General features: G+C 44.2%; 1 protein-coding gene across 9 annotated transcripts in view; it reads left to right on the top strand.

Annotated features, from left to right (window-relative positions):
- LOC119973889 (transcriptional-regulating factor 1) overlaps positions 1–21,057 on the top strand; it is a 274,278-nt gene that overhangs the window by 123,155 nt on the left and 130,066 nt on the right. For 8 of the 9 annotated variants that reach the window (XM_038812482.1, XM_038812474.1, XM_038812510.1 and 5 more), the window contains exon 2: positions 8,459–8,510. The gene's annotated coding sequence lies outside the window, so the exon portion shown is untranslated. Of the gene's footprint in view, positions 1–7,650; positions 7,670–8,458; positions 8,511–21,057 lie in introns of those variants that run through there. The other variant, XM_038812491.1, reaches the window with a different exon arrangement.

The raw sequence follows: 21,057 nt of genomic DNA, 5'->3' as shown, positions 1-21,057 counted from the left end.
GATGAGTTTGGAGGCCTTACAGACAGTGCCCCTGCCATTTTCGCTGGCTTGGCACTCTACGGGCCCGGTGGTGGTGGCAGCCAACTGGGTGTGGAGGCAACACATGAGATTGGGCGTCAGTGTGGTCATCAATTTGTAACAATCACCGGTTTTCCCTGGGGGGGGGGGGGGGGGGCTGGATGGGGAATATAGGGGATGGCGGTGGGCAGGGATTGAGAGATTTGGGAACCTGTTCATTCAGGAGGGTTTCCCTACCTTGGAGGCATTAGAGGAGGAGTTTGAGTTGCCAGGTGGGGACGGGTTTCGGTACCTACAGGTACAGGATTTTGTCCGGAGGCAGGTTCCTGGCTTTCCTCGCCTCCCCCTGAGGGATAAGATAAGGTGATGTCAAAAACAGAGGTTGGAGAGGGGAGGGTCTCGGACATATACAAGGAGCTGATGGAGTGGGAAGGGGCCCCTATCAGGTAGGTGAAGAGGAAGTGGGAAGAAGAGCTGGGTGGGAGATAGAATTCGAGCTGTGGGAAAAAGCCCTGAAGAGAGTCAATTCATCCTCGTCGTGTGTCAGACTTAGCTTGATCCAGTTCAAGGTGCTCCACAGGGCCCACATGACGGTAGCCTGGATGAGCAGGTTCTTTGAGGAGATGGAGGATAGACTTAGGGCTGTGTGGGGGCAGCCCGGCAAATCATGTGCATATGTTTTGGGCTTGTCTAAAATTGAGGGGATTCTGGCAGGGATTTGCGGACGATATTTCAGAGGTCGTGGAAGGAAGGGTAACTCCGAGTCCAGAATTGGCAATATTCGGGGTTGTTTTTTTCCCCTTTATTTGCGTGCGTCGGCCCGCGCGGGTGTTTAGGAGATGTTAATGTGTTCAACTGTGAAAATTACAAATGCCTCAATAAAATATTTTCTAAAACAAAAAAAAATGATTCAGTTGACTGGATTAGCGTTGAAAGAGGAACGGGCACAGTTGCAGCATTTCAGTTGATAAAAGAATGCTTCCATTTGAATGTATTCAGTCACATCTTGCATTTCAAATCTTATTGACGTTTGCAGGAATGTGAACTGAAGCCATTTGTGTCAATGTTGAATTGCATAGTGTAATAATGAAAGTCAGTGATATTTTAAGGTTAAATACTGGTAATTTAATGTTGTTGGAGCTGTCACAAGTGCACAGTGTATTAGCAGACCATTTTGTAAAAAACTGGTACTAATTGATGTACTTTTGTCTTTTTGTCCCATTTGGAAATAAAAATACTGATTTCTCCCCCTGCCCATTTCCCCAAGTTAGATTGCTACTCGAATAATAGCAATTCTAAAAGATTGTCCAAGTTACACGGCGCAATAGGCATTTTGTTTGAATTGTTCATTGAATCTAGTGCATGTTGACGCATGATTTGGGACTTTGTAAATGTTGTTGAGGAATGGTTTGCACAGTACGTGGTAAAATGCTTTGCAATCAGATTTATTGAATGGTGGTAAGATCATTGATACATCTTATCCAAAATGTAGTTTTTCAAATTCTTTGCTTTCCAGTACAATTTTTTCGCCTTTACCAGTTCCAAAGGTGGCAGTTCTTTCAATAGCTATTCTTTATCAATGTACCTGCAGAATGATTATTGATATGTGAGAACATCGCAGCTGAGACTACGGTCAAATGTGACTCAGGCCCACAGTGGGAGGTGCTTTTACGCACTTACGGGTGGGATTCTCCGATCTTGTCCATGGCGGAACCTGTTGTGAGCGAGAATGAGAAATTTGGCATTCCAGCCAAAATTCCATTCACTGTCAGTGGCACGAGAAAATGCTGGCCGCGAAACAAGGATGGAAGATTTTGGCCTCCGGCTTAAATTTTATTTGGTGTCAAATATTGCTTCAGCAAGTAGTATTTAGAAGATTATGGGTTCAAGTCCCACTCCAGAGGCCTGATCACATAAGTGTGGCTGGCATTTGAGTACCATACTGACCCATTTTCCACTTTATCTGGAGGTCAGAAATGGACAATGTCTGCAGAGAAATTGCATACAAACCTCGAGGTGGGAGGGGGAGGGAGAGGTGGTGGTGGTGGTGGTTAGGGTTGCCAAAATAACCCTCAACCCGATGGCCACCTTTGCTATGTCTCTGTATCATGCAGTGTGTGGTCCCTTGGTATGCAAAACACCAAGTGTTGCTACAGCTGAGGTTCTCCCTGGCCCCCATGTTGTGAATGATGAGTCTGGCCATGTAAGTGTGGAACAATCCAAGCAGTTGAACTGTGCTGTACCACCTATTCCTCATGGGAATGTTTATGCAGATAAACACTTTTGACTATAACTCCTTCAGGCTCTGCACATATTGTCCTCTAGGCCCTGCGGGAAAAGGAGATGATAGATCTTGTTGGATGGGTCCTGAACAGACTGTCATAGTCACAGAATGCCTCATCGCTAGAATTTCCAAAGAAGCACCGAGACGTAGCTTGGCTTATGGTGAGAAAGACCCTCCCAGTTAGATCCTTCCTCCACTGGTCTCACCTCCGCAGCCCTTGAGGTGGCTGTGGTGGGGAAGAGACCATTGTCCGTCTCCTTTTGGAATGTGCCCCTGCAAAGGTCTGGCGCGGGTTGCAGTGGTTTTGTCACGGTTCATCCTGAGCAGCTCTGTGACACAGGGCTGTGCTTGGTGGGCTGTTCTCTAAGACAACCGTCAACTGCAGCTGGAGAACCATCAACTTGATGAAAGATGCTCTCTGGTCTGCCCAAAGCTTTCTTGTCTTGCAGTGCAACGGGTTGTCCTCAACAGAGTGTTGCAGACTGGTACACGTCGAGGTCCAGAACTATGTACTGAGGGATGTAGACTGCTGCAAAGGTGCAGCAGGAAAAGGTAATTGTATGAGCTTTTCAGCTATTGTACAAGGGCCAGGGGCTAGAAACAATGGTAAACCTCCTCGGGTTATATGCTTGACGAGGAATATACATTGTGGATGTCAAGAGTATTGAAATTGGTGACAAGGCGGCTCAGAATGGAACATACAGATGCACCACAGAAGGCAGCCTATCTGGGTGCATCACAGCCTGATATGGCAACTGCTTGGCCCAAGACGGCAAGAAATTTCAGAGCGTCGTGAACACCACCCAGTCCATCACACGAACCTGCCTCCCATCCATTGACTCTATCTACACCTCTCGCTGCCTGGGGAAAGGGGGCAGCATAATCAAAGACTCCTCCCACCCGACTTACTCACTCTTGCAACTTCTTCCATCTGGCAGGAGATACAAAAGTCTGAGAACACGCACAAACAGACTCAAAAACAGCTTCTTCCCCACTGTTACCAGACTCTTAAACGACTCTCTTATGGACTGACCTGATTAACACTACATCCCTATTGCTGGAGGCGGGGCTGACGACCGGGGGACTGGAGAAGGGGGTAGTGTCGGGGCTATTTTGGAAGAGGAGAAGGTGCCGTTGGGAGGGATCAAGGCAAAGTGGGAGAAAGAGTTGGGAGAGGGTATGGACGAGGGGTTCAGGTGTGAGGTGCTCCGGAGGGTGAACGCCTCCACCTCGTGTTCAAGGTTGGGGCTGATACATCCGAAGGTGGTATATAGAGCACACTTCACAAGGGCGAGAATGGGCCGGCTCTTTGAGGGGGTAGAATATGTGTGTGAACGTGGCGGAGGGGGCCCGCAAAACACGTTCATATGTTTTGGCCCTGTCCAAAGATGGAGGATTACAGGAAGGAGGTTTTCGGGTAATCTCTAAAGTGGTGCATGTAAAACTGGACCCGAGCCCTCGGGAGGCCATTTTGGGTTGTCGGATCCGCCGGGGTTGGAAACTGGTGCGGAGGCAGATGTTGTAGCCTTCTCCTGCCGAAGGCGGATCCTGTTCGGGTGGAGATCAATCCCTCCACCGTCTGCACTGGCGTGGCGGGGGGACCTGTTGGAATTCTTGACTCTTGAGAAGGTCAAATTTGAACAGAGGGGAAAGATGGAGGGGTTCTACAATTTATGGGCGTTATTCATTCTCCACTTTCGAGAATGGGATTATAGCGAACATTAGAGAGGGGGGGTGGGGTTTGGGAGAGTTGGTGGGGGGAGGGGGGAACTGTATGTGTTAATGGTGACTATGGATGATTTCTGATTCCTTTGTGTCATTTGTTTATGTTAACATGCGGGCTAATGTTTGGGGGTTTGGTGAGAGGATGGGATTGTTGTTATTGATACGGGGATTGACATTACATTCGTTACTGATTATTGTTTATTGTTGGGTGTAAATTTGGGAGAAAATGTGAAAAAGGAGAATAAAAATATTTTTAAAAACACTAAATCTCTATATGCTTCACCCAATGCCGGTGTTATGTAGTTTCATTGTGTACCTTGTGTTGTCCTATTATGTATTTTCTTTTCATGTACTTAATGATCTGTTGAGCTGCTCGCAGAAAAATACTTTTCACTGTACCTTGGTACAGGTGACAATAATCAAAATCCAATCCAATGTTGTGGAGAGAGAAGTTGAATTCTGAAATTTTCAATGTGAAATGTTTTGCCTCGAGGCTGATTGCCTGATATGCATGGTATAACCCTATATCTAGAGTATTGCAATTATACTGAGGCATCAAAGAATGCAAATGCTCCATGTTTTTATAAAAAATAAATAAATTTAGATTACCCAATTATTTTTTCCAATTAAGAGACAATTTAGTGTGGCCAATCCACCTACTCTGCACATTTTTGGGTTGTGTGGGGCGAAACCCACGCAGACACGGGGAGAATGTGCAAACTCCACACGGACAGTGACCCAGAGCTGGGATCGAACCTGGGACCTCAGCGCCGTGAGGCAGCTGTGCGAACCACTGCCCTAAAATGCTGCATGTTGATGAGTTAAAATGTTATTGCATTGTCTGTAATTTTCAACCAAATGTTTATTATGTACATGTACTTCATTCATAAAATGTGTAATTTTTTTTGGAGGGAATAAATCAATGCAGTACTGAAGCAGCGCTGTGAAGCAGCGCCGCAGCCGTGGCACTGCCTTTTGGATGTAACATAACACGGGAGTCATGTCTGCTCTCAGTGGATGCAAAACATTTTTGAAGGGGAGCAGGAATATATTGTTTCTAGTGCCCTGGCCACTATTCTGATCTCCGCGCATCAGTAACGTGAGTCATCTCATTATCATTTGTGGACCTTACTGGCTGTCCTACCTTACAACTGGTTTGTGAAGCACTTTGGGGTGTCCTGAGGTCGTGACCCACCATTTATCACTTAGCTTTAATGTGACAGTCCTCACAATCTCACTTGCTTTGTCTCTCAATGTTACATTTCTGCTAAGGATTTCAGCTGATGATAGAAGTTCTCGCTGCATCTGTTGAAAAAAATCCAAGAGGTTTGTCCTTGAACTTGCCATGCTTAGTCTTTAAATGCCTTTGAGGTTTTGAAGGTTTCATTTGCCTGTACTTCCCTGAACATAACACACATGGACTTTGCATTCTGACTTGCATTGGCACAATTAATGACCCCATACCTCAAGAAATGATCTTAATACTGCTTTGTTCCGGATTTCAGCTTCTTTATGGGTTGTTCACCAGAGGCTCTGGAGCTCGCATTACTGCTGGCACCCACAAAATTGAGGAATCTCTCTGGTTCCCAGAGCACATGATGTCAGTGCACGGGACACGGGAGCTGCCCTCTGCTGCCGCTTCTGGAGAGAAGACTCCATTGATTTAAAAAAATAAATAAATCTGCTCCGGGATCAACACGCTGATATCCGGGCCTGCGCACTGTTGAGGGGGCATGCAAGCGCGGGGACAGCGGCATTCTGAAAGCCGGTCGTGGCATGCATTTTTAAAAGCTGGTTGCAGCTATTGGCACTTATTCCTGTGATCGGGAACGCACCGGCCGATGGTCCTGGGACCCTTCCGACACCTGCCCACGTCCCACCCATTGGTTGCGACCCTGAGTTTGAAAATGACTGCACTGGACAATGGTTTAGCATCTTTTACTTCTTAGGTGCGGTGTTAAATCTGGCCCAGACTAATGGGATGAAAGTTGTTTCTGTTTGGCAGTAATAGTGCATTGCAAAATAAGCTTGAGGAGTTTCAAAATTACTCTCCTTTGAGCATAAGACGACAATGCAAAACTGATCCAAATTTTCCGCTAAATTGGCAAATGTACTCTAAAGGGATGCTTTTCAACTATTGCTTGTGGCTAAGCATTCTCCATGCTCCATTGACTTGGTGCACAGAGATTTCTTCTAACTGTCTCCTTCTGTGATTATGTTGAGTTGATAGCTCAGTTGAATCTAGCCAGAGGAGTTGTTATTTGCTATTTAGTTGATCAAAATCCTATTCTCATCTTTTTTTTTGCTCGGGGGTTTAAATCCAGTTCATAGAACGATGGAATACCTCCAGTACAAAAGGAGGCCGTTCAGCTCATCGGGTCTGCACTAATCCTCTGAAAGAGCACCTTGCCTAGGCCCACTCCTCCGCCCGATCCCTGATACCCCACGTAACCTACTCATCTTTGGACTGTGGGAGGAAACTGGAACACCAGGAGGAAACTCATGCAGACACAGGGAGAAAGTACAAGCTCCACAGTCACTCGAGGCCGGAATTGAACCTGGGTCCCTGACGCTGTGAGGCAGCAGTGTTAACCGCCATGCTCCCTGTTTTCATGTTGTGCATTCTGTATCCAAGCCCCGAGTGTCGAAGACATTACTGAGTTCCAAACTATATTGTTGCAACAGTAGTATTATGTCACTGAAGTGTTTCTTATAAATATTCAAGGCTGCATAATCTACTTGTAAACTAAAATGAGGGTGTTTTGGGTGAAGAAAAGATAATTTATTTACATGGAATGCCAGCTTGCCTTGATTGTTCATACTTCTGCCTCGACTATAAGGTTGCAGGTCAAGCCCCACTCCAGGACCTCGCGATAAAATTCATTTGCAGCACTGAACAAATAATGCATTGTTTTCTTAACTTTTATACATACAGCCTTTCATACATCTGAACTCTAATACCAGTTTCAGTTACCGGATGCAATTTTAAAAGGGCCCATCACTGCAATGCAATCTGACTTTTTAAACCAACGTTTGTTTATAAATGGAATGTAAGATGGGTAGGTGTGAAACATAATTTTAAATGTTGATCAACTTCAGTGGCAAAAGTCACTTCCAGTTTTCTCGCTTTCAGGTCATTCTATCCACAGAGGTAGATTTTGTTTTACTGGATTTCCTTTCCACATCAAGCGAAGCCTTGTGTCTTATTTCTGAGGCTTCATTCAGTTTCGCAGATTCTAAAGTCAAATTATGCAAACTTAGTTACATTTTGCTTTTATTCATCCAGCGGCTGTGCCATCTTAGACACGTTTATGGACATCCCAGTACGGTGGCTCATAAGAGACATCGTCTGTAATGAAAAGGGATGCAAGGTGACAGCAAAGTTTTCTGCTGATCTGTACGTTGAACTCCGTGCATATTTTATGAGACAAAACAAAATGCAATGCATGCTGGGAATCTGAAAAGACAAGCAGAAAATTCTGGAAATGCTCAGCAGGTCTTTTTGTTTCATGAGGTTAGACTCTCCCCCCCCAAACAAACCAAGAACCATCATGAATTTTGGTTTGGGTCTTGGTGCAGGACTCATGCTAGCATCCAATTCCAGGATTTTCTGAACAACACAACTGAGCAATTCCCGCAAAGGTAATCATGATCCACAAATGGTAGAAACGCACAACAGAGCAAATCAGTGTTTTAAAACAGGATGAGTTCCATCCTGCTCTGTTGGTTTTGTCAGGAAAAAAAATAAAATTCTCAGCTTGTGAACAGCGATGCGTCCGCTATGCATTTTTCGGGTTTTCTGTTGTGACTGAGACTCCCACCATTTAAAATGGTGGACGATACCACACAGAAGGGGGGCCATTTGGTTCTGTTTGTTTTGTCAAGTTCGGCTAACTGCTAGATTAAAAAACAACAGGGAAGTAAACATTTTTTCCTGGTTGTTATTGGGAATTGGATGATCCTGGGGAACTGAAGGTGAAGTTAAAAAATAAAAAAAAAAGCGCCTGTGGAGCATGATTTAAATACTTTGTGTTTTTAATACCATTAATAAGATGTCTATTTGAAGTTCCCTCCTTGAGTGATCTAATGGAGTGGGCTGTCACAGACCAAGGCAAATTCATTTGTCATGCATCTACTGAAGGTTGCTGTGAAAGTGGTTAGATTTGAGATTTATCCTCATGCCAACTCTTGCCAAATTAAGGGGCGATTTAGCGTGGCCAATTCCCCCAGCCTGCACAGCTTTGGGGCTGTGGGGGTGAGACCCACGCAGACATGGGGAGAATGTACAAACTCCACATGGACAGTGACCCGGGGCCGGGATGGAACCCAGGTCCTCGGCGCCGTGAAGTAGCAGTGCTAACTAAGGCGCCACCTTGCTGTCATTTTATGATTTTTCTGCAGTATTAGTGAATTTTGTTTTTGTTTTCCTAGATTTGGTGCGCCGCTTTCGGAACCAAGCCTATCGGACTCGGACTCCTGTTACGTGAGTAGAAAATCTTATACCCTTATATGATCTTGATGCACAAAGCGGTCGCTGACTGACTAACAACATGTAGCTTTCCAGCAACTTTAGCACAACTTTCTTTTTTGTTTTCCTTTATTTTATAAATTTAGAGTACCCAATTTTTTCCAATTAAGGGGCAATTGAGCGTGGCCAATCCACCTATCCTGCACACCTTTTGTGTTGTGGGGGAGAAACCCACGCAGACACGGGGAGAATGTGCAAACTCCACACGGACAGTGACCCAGGGCCGGGATTCGAACCCGGGTCCTCAGTGCCGTAGGCAGCAATGCTAACCACTGTGCCACCGTGCTGCCCAACTTTAGCATAAGTAAAATGTCCTTAGCTGCTTCACAGCAGCATTTTAAGATACAATATGACAGCAGGTTGCATGAGGAGAAATTTGGGCAGATGAACAATAACCTGGTCAAGGGGGTAGGTTTTAAGCAGCATCTTAAATGAAGAAAGCGAAGTGGAGAGGTGTAGTTTGGGAATTCCAGCGTTTAGGCCGAGGCAGAAAAGGCACAGCCACCAGTGGTGGAGCTGTTCAGATTGGGAATGTGGGCCCAAAATTGGATCAACTCCGATACAAACATGCATGCAAACCAGGAGCAGAAGTCAGTCATTCAGCCCCTCGAGCCTGCTCCGCCATTTAATAAGATCATGGCTGCTATGATAGCAACCTCAGATCTACAGCCCACCTACCCATGATTAGCCTATCACTGCCCCCATCCCCGTTGACCAAGAATCTATTCACCTCTGTCTTAAAAATATTCAAAGATTCTGCTTCCACCACTGTTCAGGATGAGAGTTGCAAAGACACTCAACCCAGATATCTCCGTGGTGGAGATTACAGAGAGAGGGTGGGGTGAAGTTACAGAGGGATTTGAAAACAAGGTGAGAATTTTAAAATCGACGCCTTGCTTGATGGGTTGCCAGTGCAGATTTTTGGATGACCTGGAGTTTATGGAGGGTGAAACGTGGGAGACCAGCCAGGATTGAGTTAGAATTGACAAGTCCATAGGTTCAAAAAAAGATGTGAATGGGGGTTTGAGTAGCAGACGAGCTGAGGTAGGGGCAATGTTACAGAAATGGAGTCGGTGGACTTTGTGATGCAAGGTCGGTAGCTCATTCTGGTTCATGTATGAAACCAAGGTTCCGAACGTTCTGGCTTAATGTTGGGCTGTTGTCAATCAGAAACTTGGAGTTGGAGCTGGGGAATGGAGTTTGGAGTAGGTTTGAAAACTGTGATGGAATCTGTGGTTTCAAAGTTTTTATTATTTCAGATGGACCCAAACAGTTTCTAAGAAAACTAAAATCTAAACTTTGATTGGAAACCTGAACCACTAGAGAGACTGAAACTGATTGCAACATATTAATGGACAGGAATCTATCCAAGCTCAGTAGTAGATGAAGATTCCAGGGGTGCAGTACAGGTCGACTGAAGAAAACAGAGGCTAGATCCAGATGAGAAAAAGAGCTGTTCCTTTAGCCTTCAGATGGGAACTAGGGGGAACACCAGAGGTAGAGGTGTAGGAGCCGGAAGAGAAGCCATTGCAAGTGATACTCTGGACACAATTAGACAGATTAGAATGGAATCAAGTGACAGCTGCCCCACCCAACTCAACAACAATGGAGAGGCATTGGACGAGAATTGTGTGGGCAACTTGATGTCAAAGGTTGCAGATAGGTTGAGAAGGATGAGACAGGTAAGTTTACCTTTCCCACAGTCCTATTAGATGTCATTTATGATTTGAGAGCCTTTTTGCTACGACGGTTAGGGATTTAAACATGGATTTCCAGAAAAGATGAGCACAGATTTTGCAGGCCATTGCACATTCATGGTCTGGGGAGAGGAAAGAGATGTTGGAGATGGGGTGATTTTGCTTTTGAGTAGAGCAGTGGTGACGGTGGATTTAAGGCGCGAGGGACAAATCCTGGGCATAATTGTTTAAAAATATCAGATAACATGGGGACCAGGAGGAGAATTTGGATGACCAGTAGTTTTGTGGGGATAGCTCAGATGAGCAGGAGGTGGATCTTACGGACAAGTTGACTGTGGAGACGACGTTAAGGGGAGATGGGAGAGAAGTGCTGAGACAGGGGGCAGATGTAGAGGAATTTTAGCTGGATGTACTGGGGAATCGAAAGGACATGAAAGAGGCAGCTGATAGAGATGGTCTCGATTTTACTGACAGAACAAGTACACGAGCACCTCGCACTTGTTGCAGGCAAGGATGGAGAGGAAAGTATTTAAGACAATTGTCTACAGCAGAGAAAAGAAGCTGGGGGATATCTCGGATGATCCTAGAGTAGTGAATAGTTTTAGCTGACTAGAGCAGGGCTTTCTGGTATGATATGTGATCTAGCCAGATATGGTGAGGAATAGCTAATGCAGTTGCCTGCACTATCTCCTGGATTTAATCAGAGTGGAGATTAGCTAAGGGAGTGGATATTGATTATACATTTGGATGTTTATATAGAGGGAGAGATTTAGGATTTCAAAGAGGGAAGTGAATTCAGAAGAGAGAGAACATTAAGTTGAGATGGAGGTTGGAATCAACAAAAAATTGTTTGGCTTGGAGGCTGAGGGCGAAGAGCAGAAAAGGCATTTTGGCGAGAGTTTTTGGGAAGCTGCTAACAGACGAGCATTTTTAACCAGAGGTGAAAGTGGTGGAATAAGGTGAGATGCTCTCTGATGCAAGAGGAGTCGGGGGCCAAAGAGTTATCTGGAAGGGCAGCACGGTGGCACAGTGGTTAGCACTGCTGCCTATGGCACTGCGGGTCCGAGTTTGATCTCAGCCCCAGGTCACTGACTGTGTGGAGTTTGCACATTCTTCCTGTGTCTGCGTGGGTTTCATTCCAGAACCCAAAGATGTGCAGGTTAGGTGGATTGGCCACGCTAAATTGCCCTTAATTGGAACAAAATAATTGGGTACTCTAAATTTATTTTTAAAAAGAGTGATCTAATGATCAGTGCCACCGTGATTATCTTTGCGGGGTAAGTGCTGGAAGATATAGCCAGGTTGGGAGAAAAGCCGTTTGAGTGTAGTCTAATGAAATCAAAATCTACTGGAGTGGGAGTAGGCGGCAGGAGGATGTGGTGGGAGTACTCGTGTCCAATTCCCCGAGGCAAGAAAATGGTCCTTAATTCAGTGGGACACGCTAAGTATCCATGGCAGGATGTCAGTTAAGCTCATCCATAAACCAGTTGCTGAAAAGAAAGATGTTGCCAAAGCTTTCTGTCTTGCACTCATCAGGCCAAATGCGAGAATGTAAATTATCTTAACAATTTGAGCAAAGAGCTGCTGACAAGTTGAGTCTGACTGAGGCTTTGTCATGGAGAAAGCAACGGGGAACTATCTGCTCCACTGGCTGCTGGGAAGGATCCCTGCATATGTGTGTATGTCACTTCTAGCAGACATAAATGAGCCATAATAATAAATGAGCCATGTTACAAGATCAATTGATTGTCTTGAATTGGTTGTTAATGTAGCAGTTAGTGTACTCAGGATTGCTTAGCAAGTTTTAAAAAATTCGTTCAGGGGATGAGGACATATGCCGGCATTTATTTCCTGTCCCTAATTGCCCTTGAACTAAGTGGCTTGCTAGGCCATTTCAGAGGGCTCTTAAGGGTAAACCACATTGCTGTGGATCCGGTGTCACATGTAGACCAGACCATGTAAGGGCTGCAGATTTCCCTCCCGAAAGGACATTATAGTAAACCAAATGTTTTTTATTACGACAATTGTCAACAGATTCATGGTCATCATTAGACTTTTAATTCCAGATTTTTATTTGAATTCAGATTTCACCATCTGCCATGGTGGGATTTGAACCCGGGACCCCAGAGCATTACTCTGGGTCTCTGGATTACTAGTCCAGTGACAATACCACAACACCACTGCCTCAAGACGAGTGCAGCCCAATTGAGGAACACCACATAACAGCAGATGTTTAGATTTGGATTTTACAAGCACTGTGTTCATCACTCTGTTGGGCTGGTTGTATATGGTCTATACAGAACTAGTTATGAACAGCTGCACAAACATCCCAATGCTAGGTTGATTGAATCAAACCAGAGGTTCCTCTGACTATTCATGGGCCTACTAAAAGTCAGATCTTTCAGCGGCATACTGCTTGTTCCCATATCGACTCCCGGTATGGGAACGAGCATTTTAAGGGCAGCACGGTAGTACAGTGGTTAGCACAGTTGCCTCACAGCTCCAGGGTCCCAGGTTCGATTCCTGGCTTGGGTCACTGCCTCCGCCGTGTCTGCGTTAGTTTCCTCTGGGTGCTCTGTTTTCCTCCCACAGTCCAAGGATGTGCAGGTTAGGTGGATTTATCATGATAAATTGCCCTTAGTATCCAAAAAAGGTTGGGTGGGGTTACGGGGATAGGGTGGAGGCGTGGGCTTAAGTGGGGTGCTCTTTCTAAGGGCCGGTGCAGACTCGATGGGCCGAATGGCCTCCTTCTGCACTATAAATTCTATGATTCGACCATGGAGGTCCCTCGTTGACAGGCACTCGGTGCTCAATCAAGGAAATGGCATTGGGAAGTGGGAAAGGGTGGGTAGCTCCTGAAAGCCATGACCCACCATTGTTTCCATCACCTCCATCCTTCGTGAAGCCAACCCTCTCCCTGTGACCCCCATCCCACCCCACTTGCCTCTCTGGGGAGCCAATGATGGTTGCTGATACAGGCATCCGTACATTACCAGCACCGGCCAATGCTCGCAGTGACATTGCCAGCAAGAATGCAGCACGGTAGCACAAGTAGATGGCACTGTGGCTTCACAGCACCAGGGTCCCAGGTTCGATTCCCCGTTGGGTCACTGTCTGTGCGGAGTCTGCACGTTCTTCCCGTGTCTGCATGGGTTTCCTCCGGGTGCTCCGGTTTCCTCCCACAGCCCAAAGATGTGCAGGTTAGGTGGATTGAGCATGATAAATTTCCCTTAGTGACCGAAAAGGTTAGGAGGGGATATTGGGTTATGGGGATTAGGTGGAAGTGAGGGCTTAAGTGGCTCGGTGCAGACTTGATTGGCCTCCTTTTGCACTGTATGTTCTGTGTCAGTGTTGAATAGCTGGCAGCTCTCTCGGGCAGGGTTTCAGCCTTACTGGGGCCTTGATCGTGTGGTTGTCCATTGATGACCAGGTTATTTCTGACTGCACTGAAATGCGTTGGGCCACCTGGAGAAATGTTCTCGCCAGTTCTCTGAGGCATCCATCAGTCATCCTCAATAGGCTCATGGTTGAATGTTGCACATGACAAGTTCTGTATTTGTAATAAGGCAGTAGATTCTATGATTGCAGTTTCAGAATAAAAATCTTGGAGCACAATGCTTGAATTAATGAACACAGCTCAAACCCACAGCTTTGGTATTTACTGCTTCTTGGCATGAAAATGAAATTATAAAACACAAATCAAAGTTCATAATTTATCCTTTTTAAGGGAACCAATTTGTGTCTTTAGGGGTTGTCACAATTGGCCAGTGAGGTTCGAGCTTTTCCCAAGTGTCCTTGTGCACTTCTGCTTCAAAGTCTGCCAACATGTTAAGGTCTCTGAAAATTTACTAGGTTTGCAAGAAGTTGTGTACGAACTGGAAAATTCGGGTTCCTTGACCTTGGGTAAGGTCTAATCGTGTACTGTGTGCCCATTGGGTGGAAAGTTGTAGGCGAATCTACTTCCAGTGTCCTGTGAAGCCATGATGCAATTTTGCAATTAATTGCCTGAGGTTGAGGCTTCCGCCCCCTTGAGAGCAGATGTCCCATCTGCAGCTCTCCAGTTCCAGCACAGTGCCACAGATCATGGTGGCCACTGCTGGAACTGCAGTTGGGCTCTGAGAAGGAGCCTCGCAGTGGGCTGGAATTCAAAATAAGTGGGGCAGCCTCATTGGGGCTAGTAGTGCAGGCCTAAGGGTCATTGGGGGAGGTGGAGGAACTACTCGCATTTGTCGGCTGCCAAGATATATCTAGTGGGCTAATCATGTGGTGTGGATAATACCCCCAGTGGCAGTGAGAGGAGGCCCCTAATTGTGCAGTTAAGTCCCACCATTGGACCAAGAATGGAAAGGCTGTCTGACACCTACTCTGGTAAAATGCCAGTGGAGGCGGTTTTGCCCTACTCAAGGGATTGGAGGAAAATGCGATGTAAATTTGTTCATGTATTGCCTGGGATAAAGAATTTGAGTTACCAGGAAAGGCTATGTAACTAGGTCTGTATGAGGGACTTGGTTAATGTGTTAAAACAGGGACAAAGGAACAGACATGGTCAAGATAAATTGTTTCCATTGCCAAGCGGAAAACAAAAGTTGCTGCTTTCAGCATAAACATATCGTGGGAGATTACAAGTAACTTGTCCATAGTTATTGATATGTATGGTACTTGGTGACAATTGAGGATTCATGTCAAATTGTTTACTGTAATAATGTTACGGTACAGTGAACTGAAGAAAACATCAGGGTAAGGGTAGAAGAAGAAAAGACTGAAGTCCGTTACCTTTGTCCAATTACATTGATTTATCCATCTATCTGTGCATCTGTTTATTATCTGTCCACCGCTACATGATATGCCTGTAATCATAAATTTGTTGAACCCGATCAGTTCATCGGGCAGGTTTCTAGTTTTGATGCTGTAGTATAAAATTAAATTAAGTCCTTGTTTTTACTCCTACTGTGAGCTCAACACTTAAGAATTATTTTCTTTTGAGGTCAGTTCTGCTTGATTCTGATCCTGAACCTCTCTGCCATCCTGAATCTTTTCCCTTCTGACTGTCCAAGATTATTGTCAGGTGGATGTACCTTTAAGAAACGGGAGTTTATCAAATAGCTGCAGTGATGAGAGTGTGTGAGTGGAGCTGGGCTGTCTTTTCTGTATTTCACTTTTGTTCTGAGCTGGGAGCTGCAGTGTGTTTTTTAGTTTCGCTTGGAGTTGGGGAGCTGCATGTGAACCAATCAGATGTGTGTATTGATCTTTCTCTCTACAATTGATGATTTCAAAGTAATACCTGTTTCTGTAGAGAATTTAAACATACTGTCTTTGTTAAAAAGTGTTTTAGGCTTATGGATGTTGTTAGGAATGTTACTAAGGGTTACCTATAGAATATTGTATTTAGGAAAGTATCAGTGCTTGTAGTTGAGAAGATGTTTACTGTGTGTTGATAAAGTGTTAACTGAATTCATAGAATAAACATGGTTTTGTTTTAAAAATACTTGAGAGCTCTGTTGCATCACACCTGTAAAGTGGACCCTTGTGCCCCCCCCCTCCCCCCCCCCCCAAGCAATCGCACCATTTCAATCATCTTGGGTGCTGCACTATAACTATTGTAAAATAAACTGTGTTGAAATAACTGTAAGAGCTCAGAAAGCAAATAACTGCACCAGCCAAGACATTCAAATAAAACAGACAATCCACAATTTCAGTAAGAAAAGGTGCATACAGTCTTGAAATAAAACGAGAAGCTAGCAAGAGCTAAAATATCCTTAATATCTCCGTACAGTTCTTCCTTCCACTGTTAAATAGACATACATCAACCTGAACATGGATTATGCGCTTTGTGTGATGTCGGAAGCTCTCATTCAACAGAGGTTCACAAGAGTGAATAAATCTATAACAATCTCAACTGTGCATCTGGTATTAAAAGAGGAAATTTGGAAATGGCAGGTCAAGCAGAGTCTGTGGGAGGAAAAAGAATATCAAGTGTTTGATTTGTTGTCACACCAGTCTCTGTATAGAATTAGATTTTTGGTGTATGTAAAGGAGAGGTGTTTAAAAAAAATAAAGGCAATTATAAGAAACAAATAGAACAGAGCACCTTATTGATGCTGCCTTGAGAGCTTTGTGACCTTGGAAATCACATTTATTTGAGAAGAAAGATATTTACTTATTACTGAATACTTCTGACCTTCAACCTGAAGTTAATGATTGCGTTCTAATCCGCAACATTTCTTGATCAAATAATACAATTGCAAATTAAGTACAGCAGTGTTTACTTAATAATGTGTCCTTGGCCTTAAAAGCGCAGTGCTCCACCTTCAGAAAACAATACATTTTGCATTACATCGTGTAACCCTCAAACCAGCATATCATCGGATGTAACACGGGCAATGTTTTCTTAGAGTCTTTGCATAAGACAGCATAGATGGACACCATTCAGCCCAAAAAGCAGTCCAGTTAGTGCCATTCCCCATCTCTCTCCATACCGTAGCAGTTTTTCTTCCAGTATTTATCCAGTCCCCTTTTGAAAGCAATCATTGAGATTTTAGCCACCACCCAATCGGGCAGTCCAAGCCATTTGGTTACATAAAAGGGTTCTCCCCCACGTTGTAACAGCTTTTATGGAATATACTAAGTATTGATCTGGAGTTTAAAATTTACAAATAATTGCAACTCTCCTCTACATGAACTAAATCTGGGTTTTCCATTTTTATGCAGTGGCAAAGAAGGAGAAATGAAAGTCATGTTTGTTTTAAAATCACAGTAAGTTCTTCACTAGGAAAGCTGCAAATGCAGCAGTAAAGGAGACAGCAGTAGTGATAATGGCAGGGTAAAAATGTACAAAAAGGAGCAGCACGGTGGCGCAGTGGGTTAGCCCTGCAGTCTCACGGCGCCGTGGTCCTAGGTTCGATCCCGGCTCTGGGCCACTGTCTGTGTGGAGTTTGCACATTCTCCCCGTGTTTGCATGGGTTTTGCCCCCACAACCCAAAGATGTGCAGGTTAGGTGGATTGGCAATGCAAAATTGCCCCTTAATTGGAAGAAATGAATTGCGTACTCTAATTTTTTTTGAAAATGTATAAAAAGGATGTACCTCCTAAGAGAAAAAAGTCTATTTTATATGGGATATCCACAGATGCTGCCTGGTCTAATAGTATTTTCAGCATTTATTTTTTATTTCCGATTTCCAGCATTTGCAATAGTTTTTTTAAAGTATTATTGCTGGACCAATATACATTCCTAACACTTGTTTCAAAAACCTCAAGACTCTCAAAACTGAAGGATCACATACTTCTTTCTTACACTTATTTTTGCCTTCAGTACTGCAGTTGCCAGTTGGGCTATCATTTTGAAGGCTTTAATTAGGTCACCCCTTAGGTGCCAAAACTTAACGCAAAGTAACAAAACCTGCCCTCATAATTTAACTCTTCAAGCCACAGTGTCATTGTGGTGACGCTGTTCTGTACTCCTTCCAAAGCCAATATCTCCTTGAGGTGATATACCAGACCTGAACCTATTGCCTAAAAAGGAATATAATCCTGGAGCTATACAATGATGCACCCCTTCCTCTTTACTGTTCCAGTTTCCTCAAAATACATGCCAAAATTCGGTTGATCATTCCGTTTGCCTTCTGTTGGTACACGTTGTCACTTACATTTTTTTGTTTCTCTACAGATTCTAGAGTTTAGCCATTCAAATAAATATTCTGGTTTACCTTATCAACCCATCTCCAATTTGATCTGTTTTAAGTTTTCATGCTTTCCTGAATGAAATTGTACCAAGGGCCCTGCCATATACAAACACTCCGCAATCCTCTATGCCAAAGAAAGGCCAACTAGATCACTTCGATCTGTGAAGGTTAGATTATGTGTATGCTGCTTCTCTTCAGTCAGCTCATTCTTGTCCGCAAGTTGCCCTGTCTCCAATGATCAGTAGATTCCAGTCACATCCCCCAAACTGACTGGTTTGGAGTTATCTGTTTTTTACTTTCCCCTCCTTTCCTAAATAATGGACCTTGGCTTTGCTGTTGATCTCACTACGTGTGGCATTGCAGATGCCTGACTTTGTCATGAAAACATTTACAGAACTATGTGGGTGGCATGATGGCTGCCTCACAGTGCCTGGGACTCGGGTTCAAGTCCTGCCGTGGGTAACTGTGTGCCATTTGTACGTTCTCCCCGTGTCTGCGTGGGTTTCCTCCTACAGTCCAAAGATATGCAGGCGAGGTGGATTGGCCACACTAAAATTTTCCCTTGGTGTCCAAAATTGTGTGGGTTGGGTGGGGTTGCGGGGATGGGGCAGGAGAGTGAGCCTGGGTGGGGTGCTCTTTCAGAGGGTCAGTGGAGATCTGATGGGTCGAATGGCCTTCTGCACTATAGGGATTCTATGGGGAAAGAGCAGGGGAGTAGGATTAATTGATAGCTCTGTCAAAGAGCGGAGACATAGCCACAATGAATTAAATAACTGTCATAACCTGTTAATGCAACAGGTCAATGGCCTCATGCACTTATGTTTTTGGAGTGGACAATCCATTTAAAAGTTCAAGATTTGTGTTCACCAATTTCCCTCCATTGTACGAGTTCCTGAACAAATATGCAGCTCGTCCTGTATTGCCCATTCCTCACAATAGCTAAGAGACTTCAGCATCAATGTGATTTAAAGTGGGGTGACTGAGAAACCTGGCGAGTGCAGCACCATGAGTTTAGTTTCCCCAAAACATTTGAAGGTATGCTTCAGCATTGTAAATGAACACAACATATTTATTGCTTTATTCAGTGAGATCAGCTGAAATGAAAATTGACTGTTTCATGGTACATTGAGAAGAATGCTAAGTTCTCAAAGTCAGTAAATGGCGGTGCTTCCTGGGTTGATCACTGGGTCTCCCTTCACTCTCATTTAAAGAGAGTAGAAAGATAGATTGCTGCTAATCTCTTACAACACAATGAATGGCAGGTTTTTCACATGACAGGAAATGGAATAGACTGCTTACGGTTTACCAGCAGTTTGAGTGGAAGGGTTTGTGTATCTGAAAACTTTTTATTGAGTTAGAAAAATTTGTATGCAGAATTGTTTTTCAAACATATTTGGTGGAGAGACCCTTGAAGACATTATGCAATGTTAACAGGCATTTAATGGTTTGAAAAAGTATTCTTGTGGACAGATAACAGACTGCAGCTTTGGTTAAATGGTACAACGGAGCAAAGCGCTGATGCATATTCCATTTTCATTAACTCCACGAGAAAACACATGGATCTGTTTAAATAGCTATGACTAATAATGACTACTAAAGTGAAAGGCAAAGTATATGTCTATATTTTTGGATTTCTAGTTTGTGGTAATGAAACATGATTGCTCAGTTGCTGTCTGTCTAACTGTGTAATTAGCATAGGGTGCAACAAGTAAATGGTTTCAGTGTTTTGTGTACAAAAAACACTAAAGTGTGGCGTTGATGATGATGATGCAAGCTGATGTCAGATGAGGGATACTTCTTTGAATGCTGTGTAAACTGAAAGCAAATATATTAAGTTGTATGCTCACATAACTTAAAAAGGAAAGTGTTGCAATGTAAAACTTGGGCAGCAGTTTCCTCTTTTTAATGGGATGAAAGTCAAATGGGGAATTTAGCATAAAATAATGGGTGGACGCAGAAGGCTTGTCCAATGGATCTGCAATCCTCATTGTCCTTTTTAATTATTATGGGATAAATGTAGCCTTAAATTGAAACCTCTTTCAACTTGAGCACGAAGATTTTTGTTATCAATTGCAATAGAAACCATCAGTATTTTGGAGAATATTAATAATTATGGAGTGTTGAGGCAATTCTGTCACAGTTTCGTCCATGCTACAGAAACATTGCTGAATAGGTTTTAACACGGCAAAACTTTTGAGTCAATTTTTAAAAAAAAACTAATGCGTGTACAAAGTTGGCAAGGTTGCATTTACTGTCTTACTATTCCTGTGTTGCCCTCAGAAGATGGAAGTGGGCCTTTCCTTGTTGCAATCTTTGGTTCTGCTATTATCGTCCTGAGTTTATGTAGCTCCAGGTACTTGAGGCAATATCCAAGTTTGGAATGGAACCAGTTTTGAATGTACCAGTGGATATTTCCAAAAGCATTGTTCCCCGCCCCATTAATTCCTGAGATGTGTCGCCTTGGCTGGCAAGGAAGTTATTCGATTTCTACCAGTTTCTTACTGAGGTGATTGCACTGTCAATTTCAGCTACAGTCCTTCCAACTGTAGTTCCCATGTTCAGAGCTGCCAGTTATCACAGTCCTGTTCCTTTGGCTGCTGCCCCGAGTAACTTCAGTGAGCGGCCTACACCTGTTCCCATAGTCTTAGATGATTTTATTTAATTGCAGAGTTGATGCTGAGTTTTGTCTTGAGTTCCTTCAGCAAACCTTCCAAACTTGTCCTTTCTTGGTGGTACAGGTCGCAAGGGCAGCGGATGCATGGGAACACTGCTGCCTGCAAGCCCCCCTCTGAGTCACATACTATCTTCACTTGGAACGATATTGCCGTTCCTTCAGTGTCACTGAGTGAAAATCCTGACTGTCCCTTCCAAACAGCACCGGGTGTGTATCACTGTTTGTGTACCTACACAAAACATGTACTGCAGCAATTCAAGAAGGCAGATCATCGGCAGCTTCTCGGGGGCAGTTATTGTGAGGAATCGGCAATAAAAGAGGGCCTGCCGACTGATGGTTGAAGAGGCACATGCTCGGGGGCGGTGCAGTGGTTAGCACTGCTGCCTCACAGAACTGAGGACTCTGGTTCGATCCCTGCCCGGGTCACTGTCTGTGCGGAGTTTGCACATTCT

The sequence above is a fragment of the Scyliorhinus canicula genome, chromosome 1, assembly GCF_902713615.1.
Source record: "Scyliorhinus canicula chromosome 1, sScyCan1.1, whole genome shotgun sequence".
In the NCBI taxonomy this organism is placed as follows: domain Eukaryota; kingdom Metazoa; phylum Chordata; class Chondrichthyes; order Carcharhiniformes; family Scyliorhinidae; genus Scyliorhinus; species Scyliorhinus canicula.
This window is presented reverse-complemented; position numbering and strand designations above follow the sequence as displayed.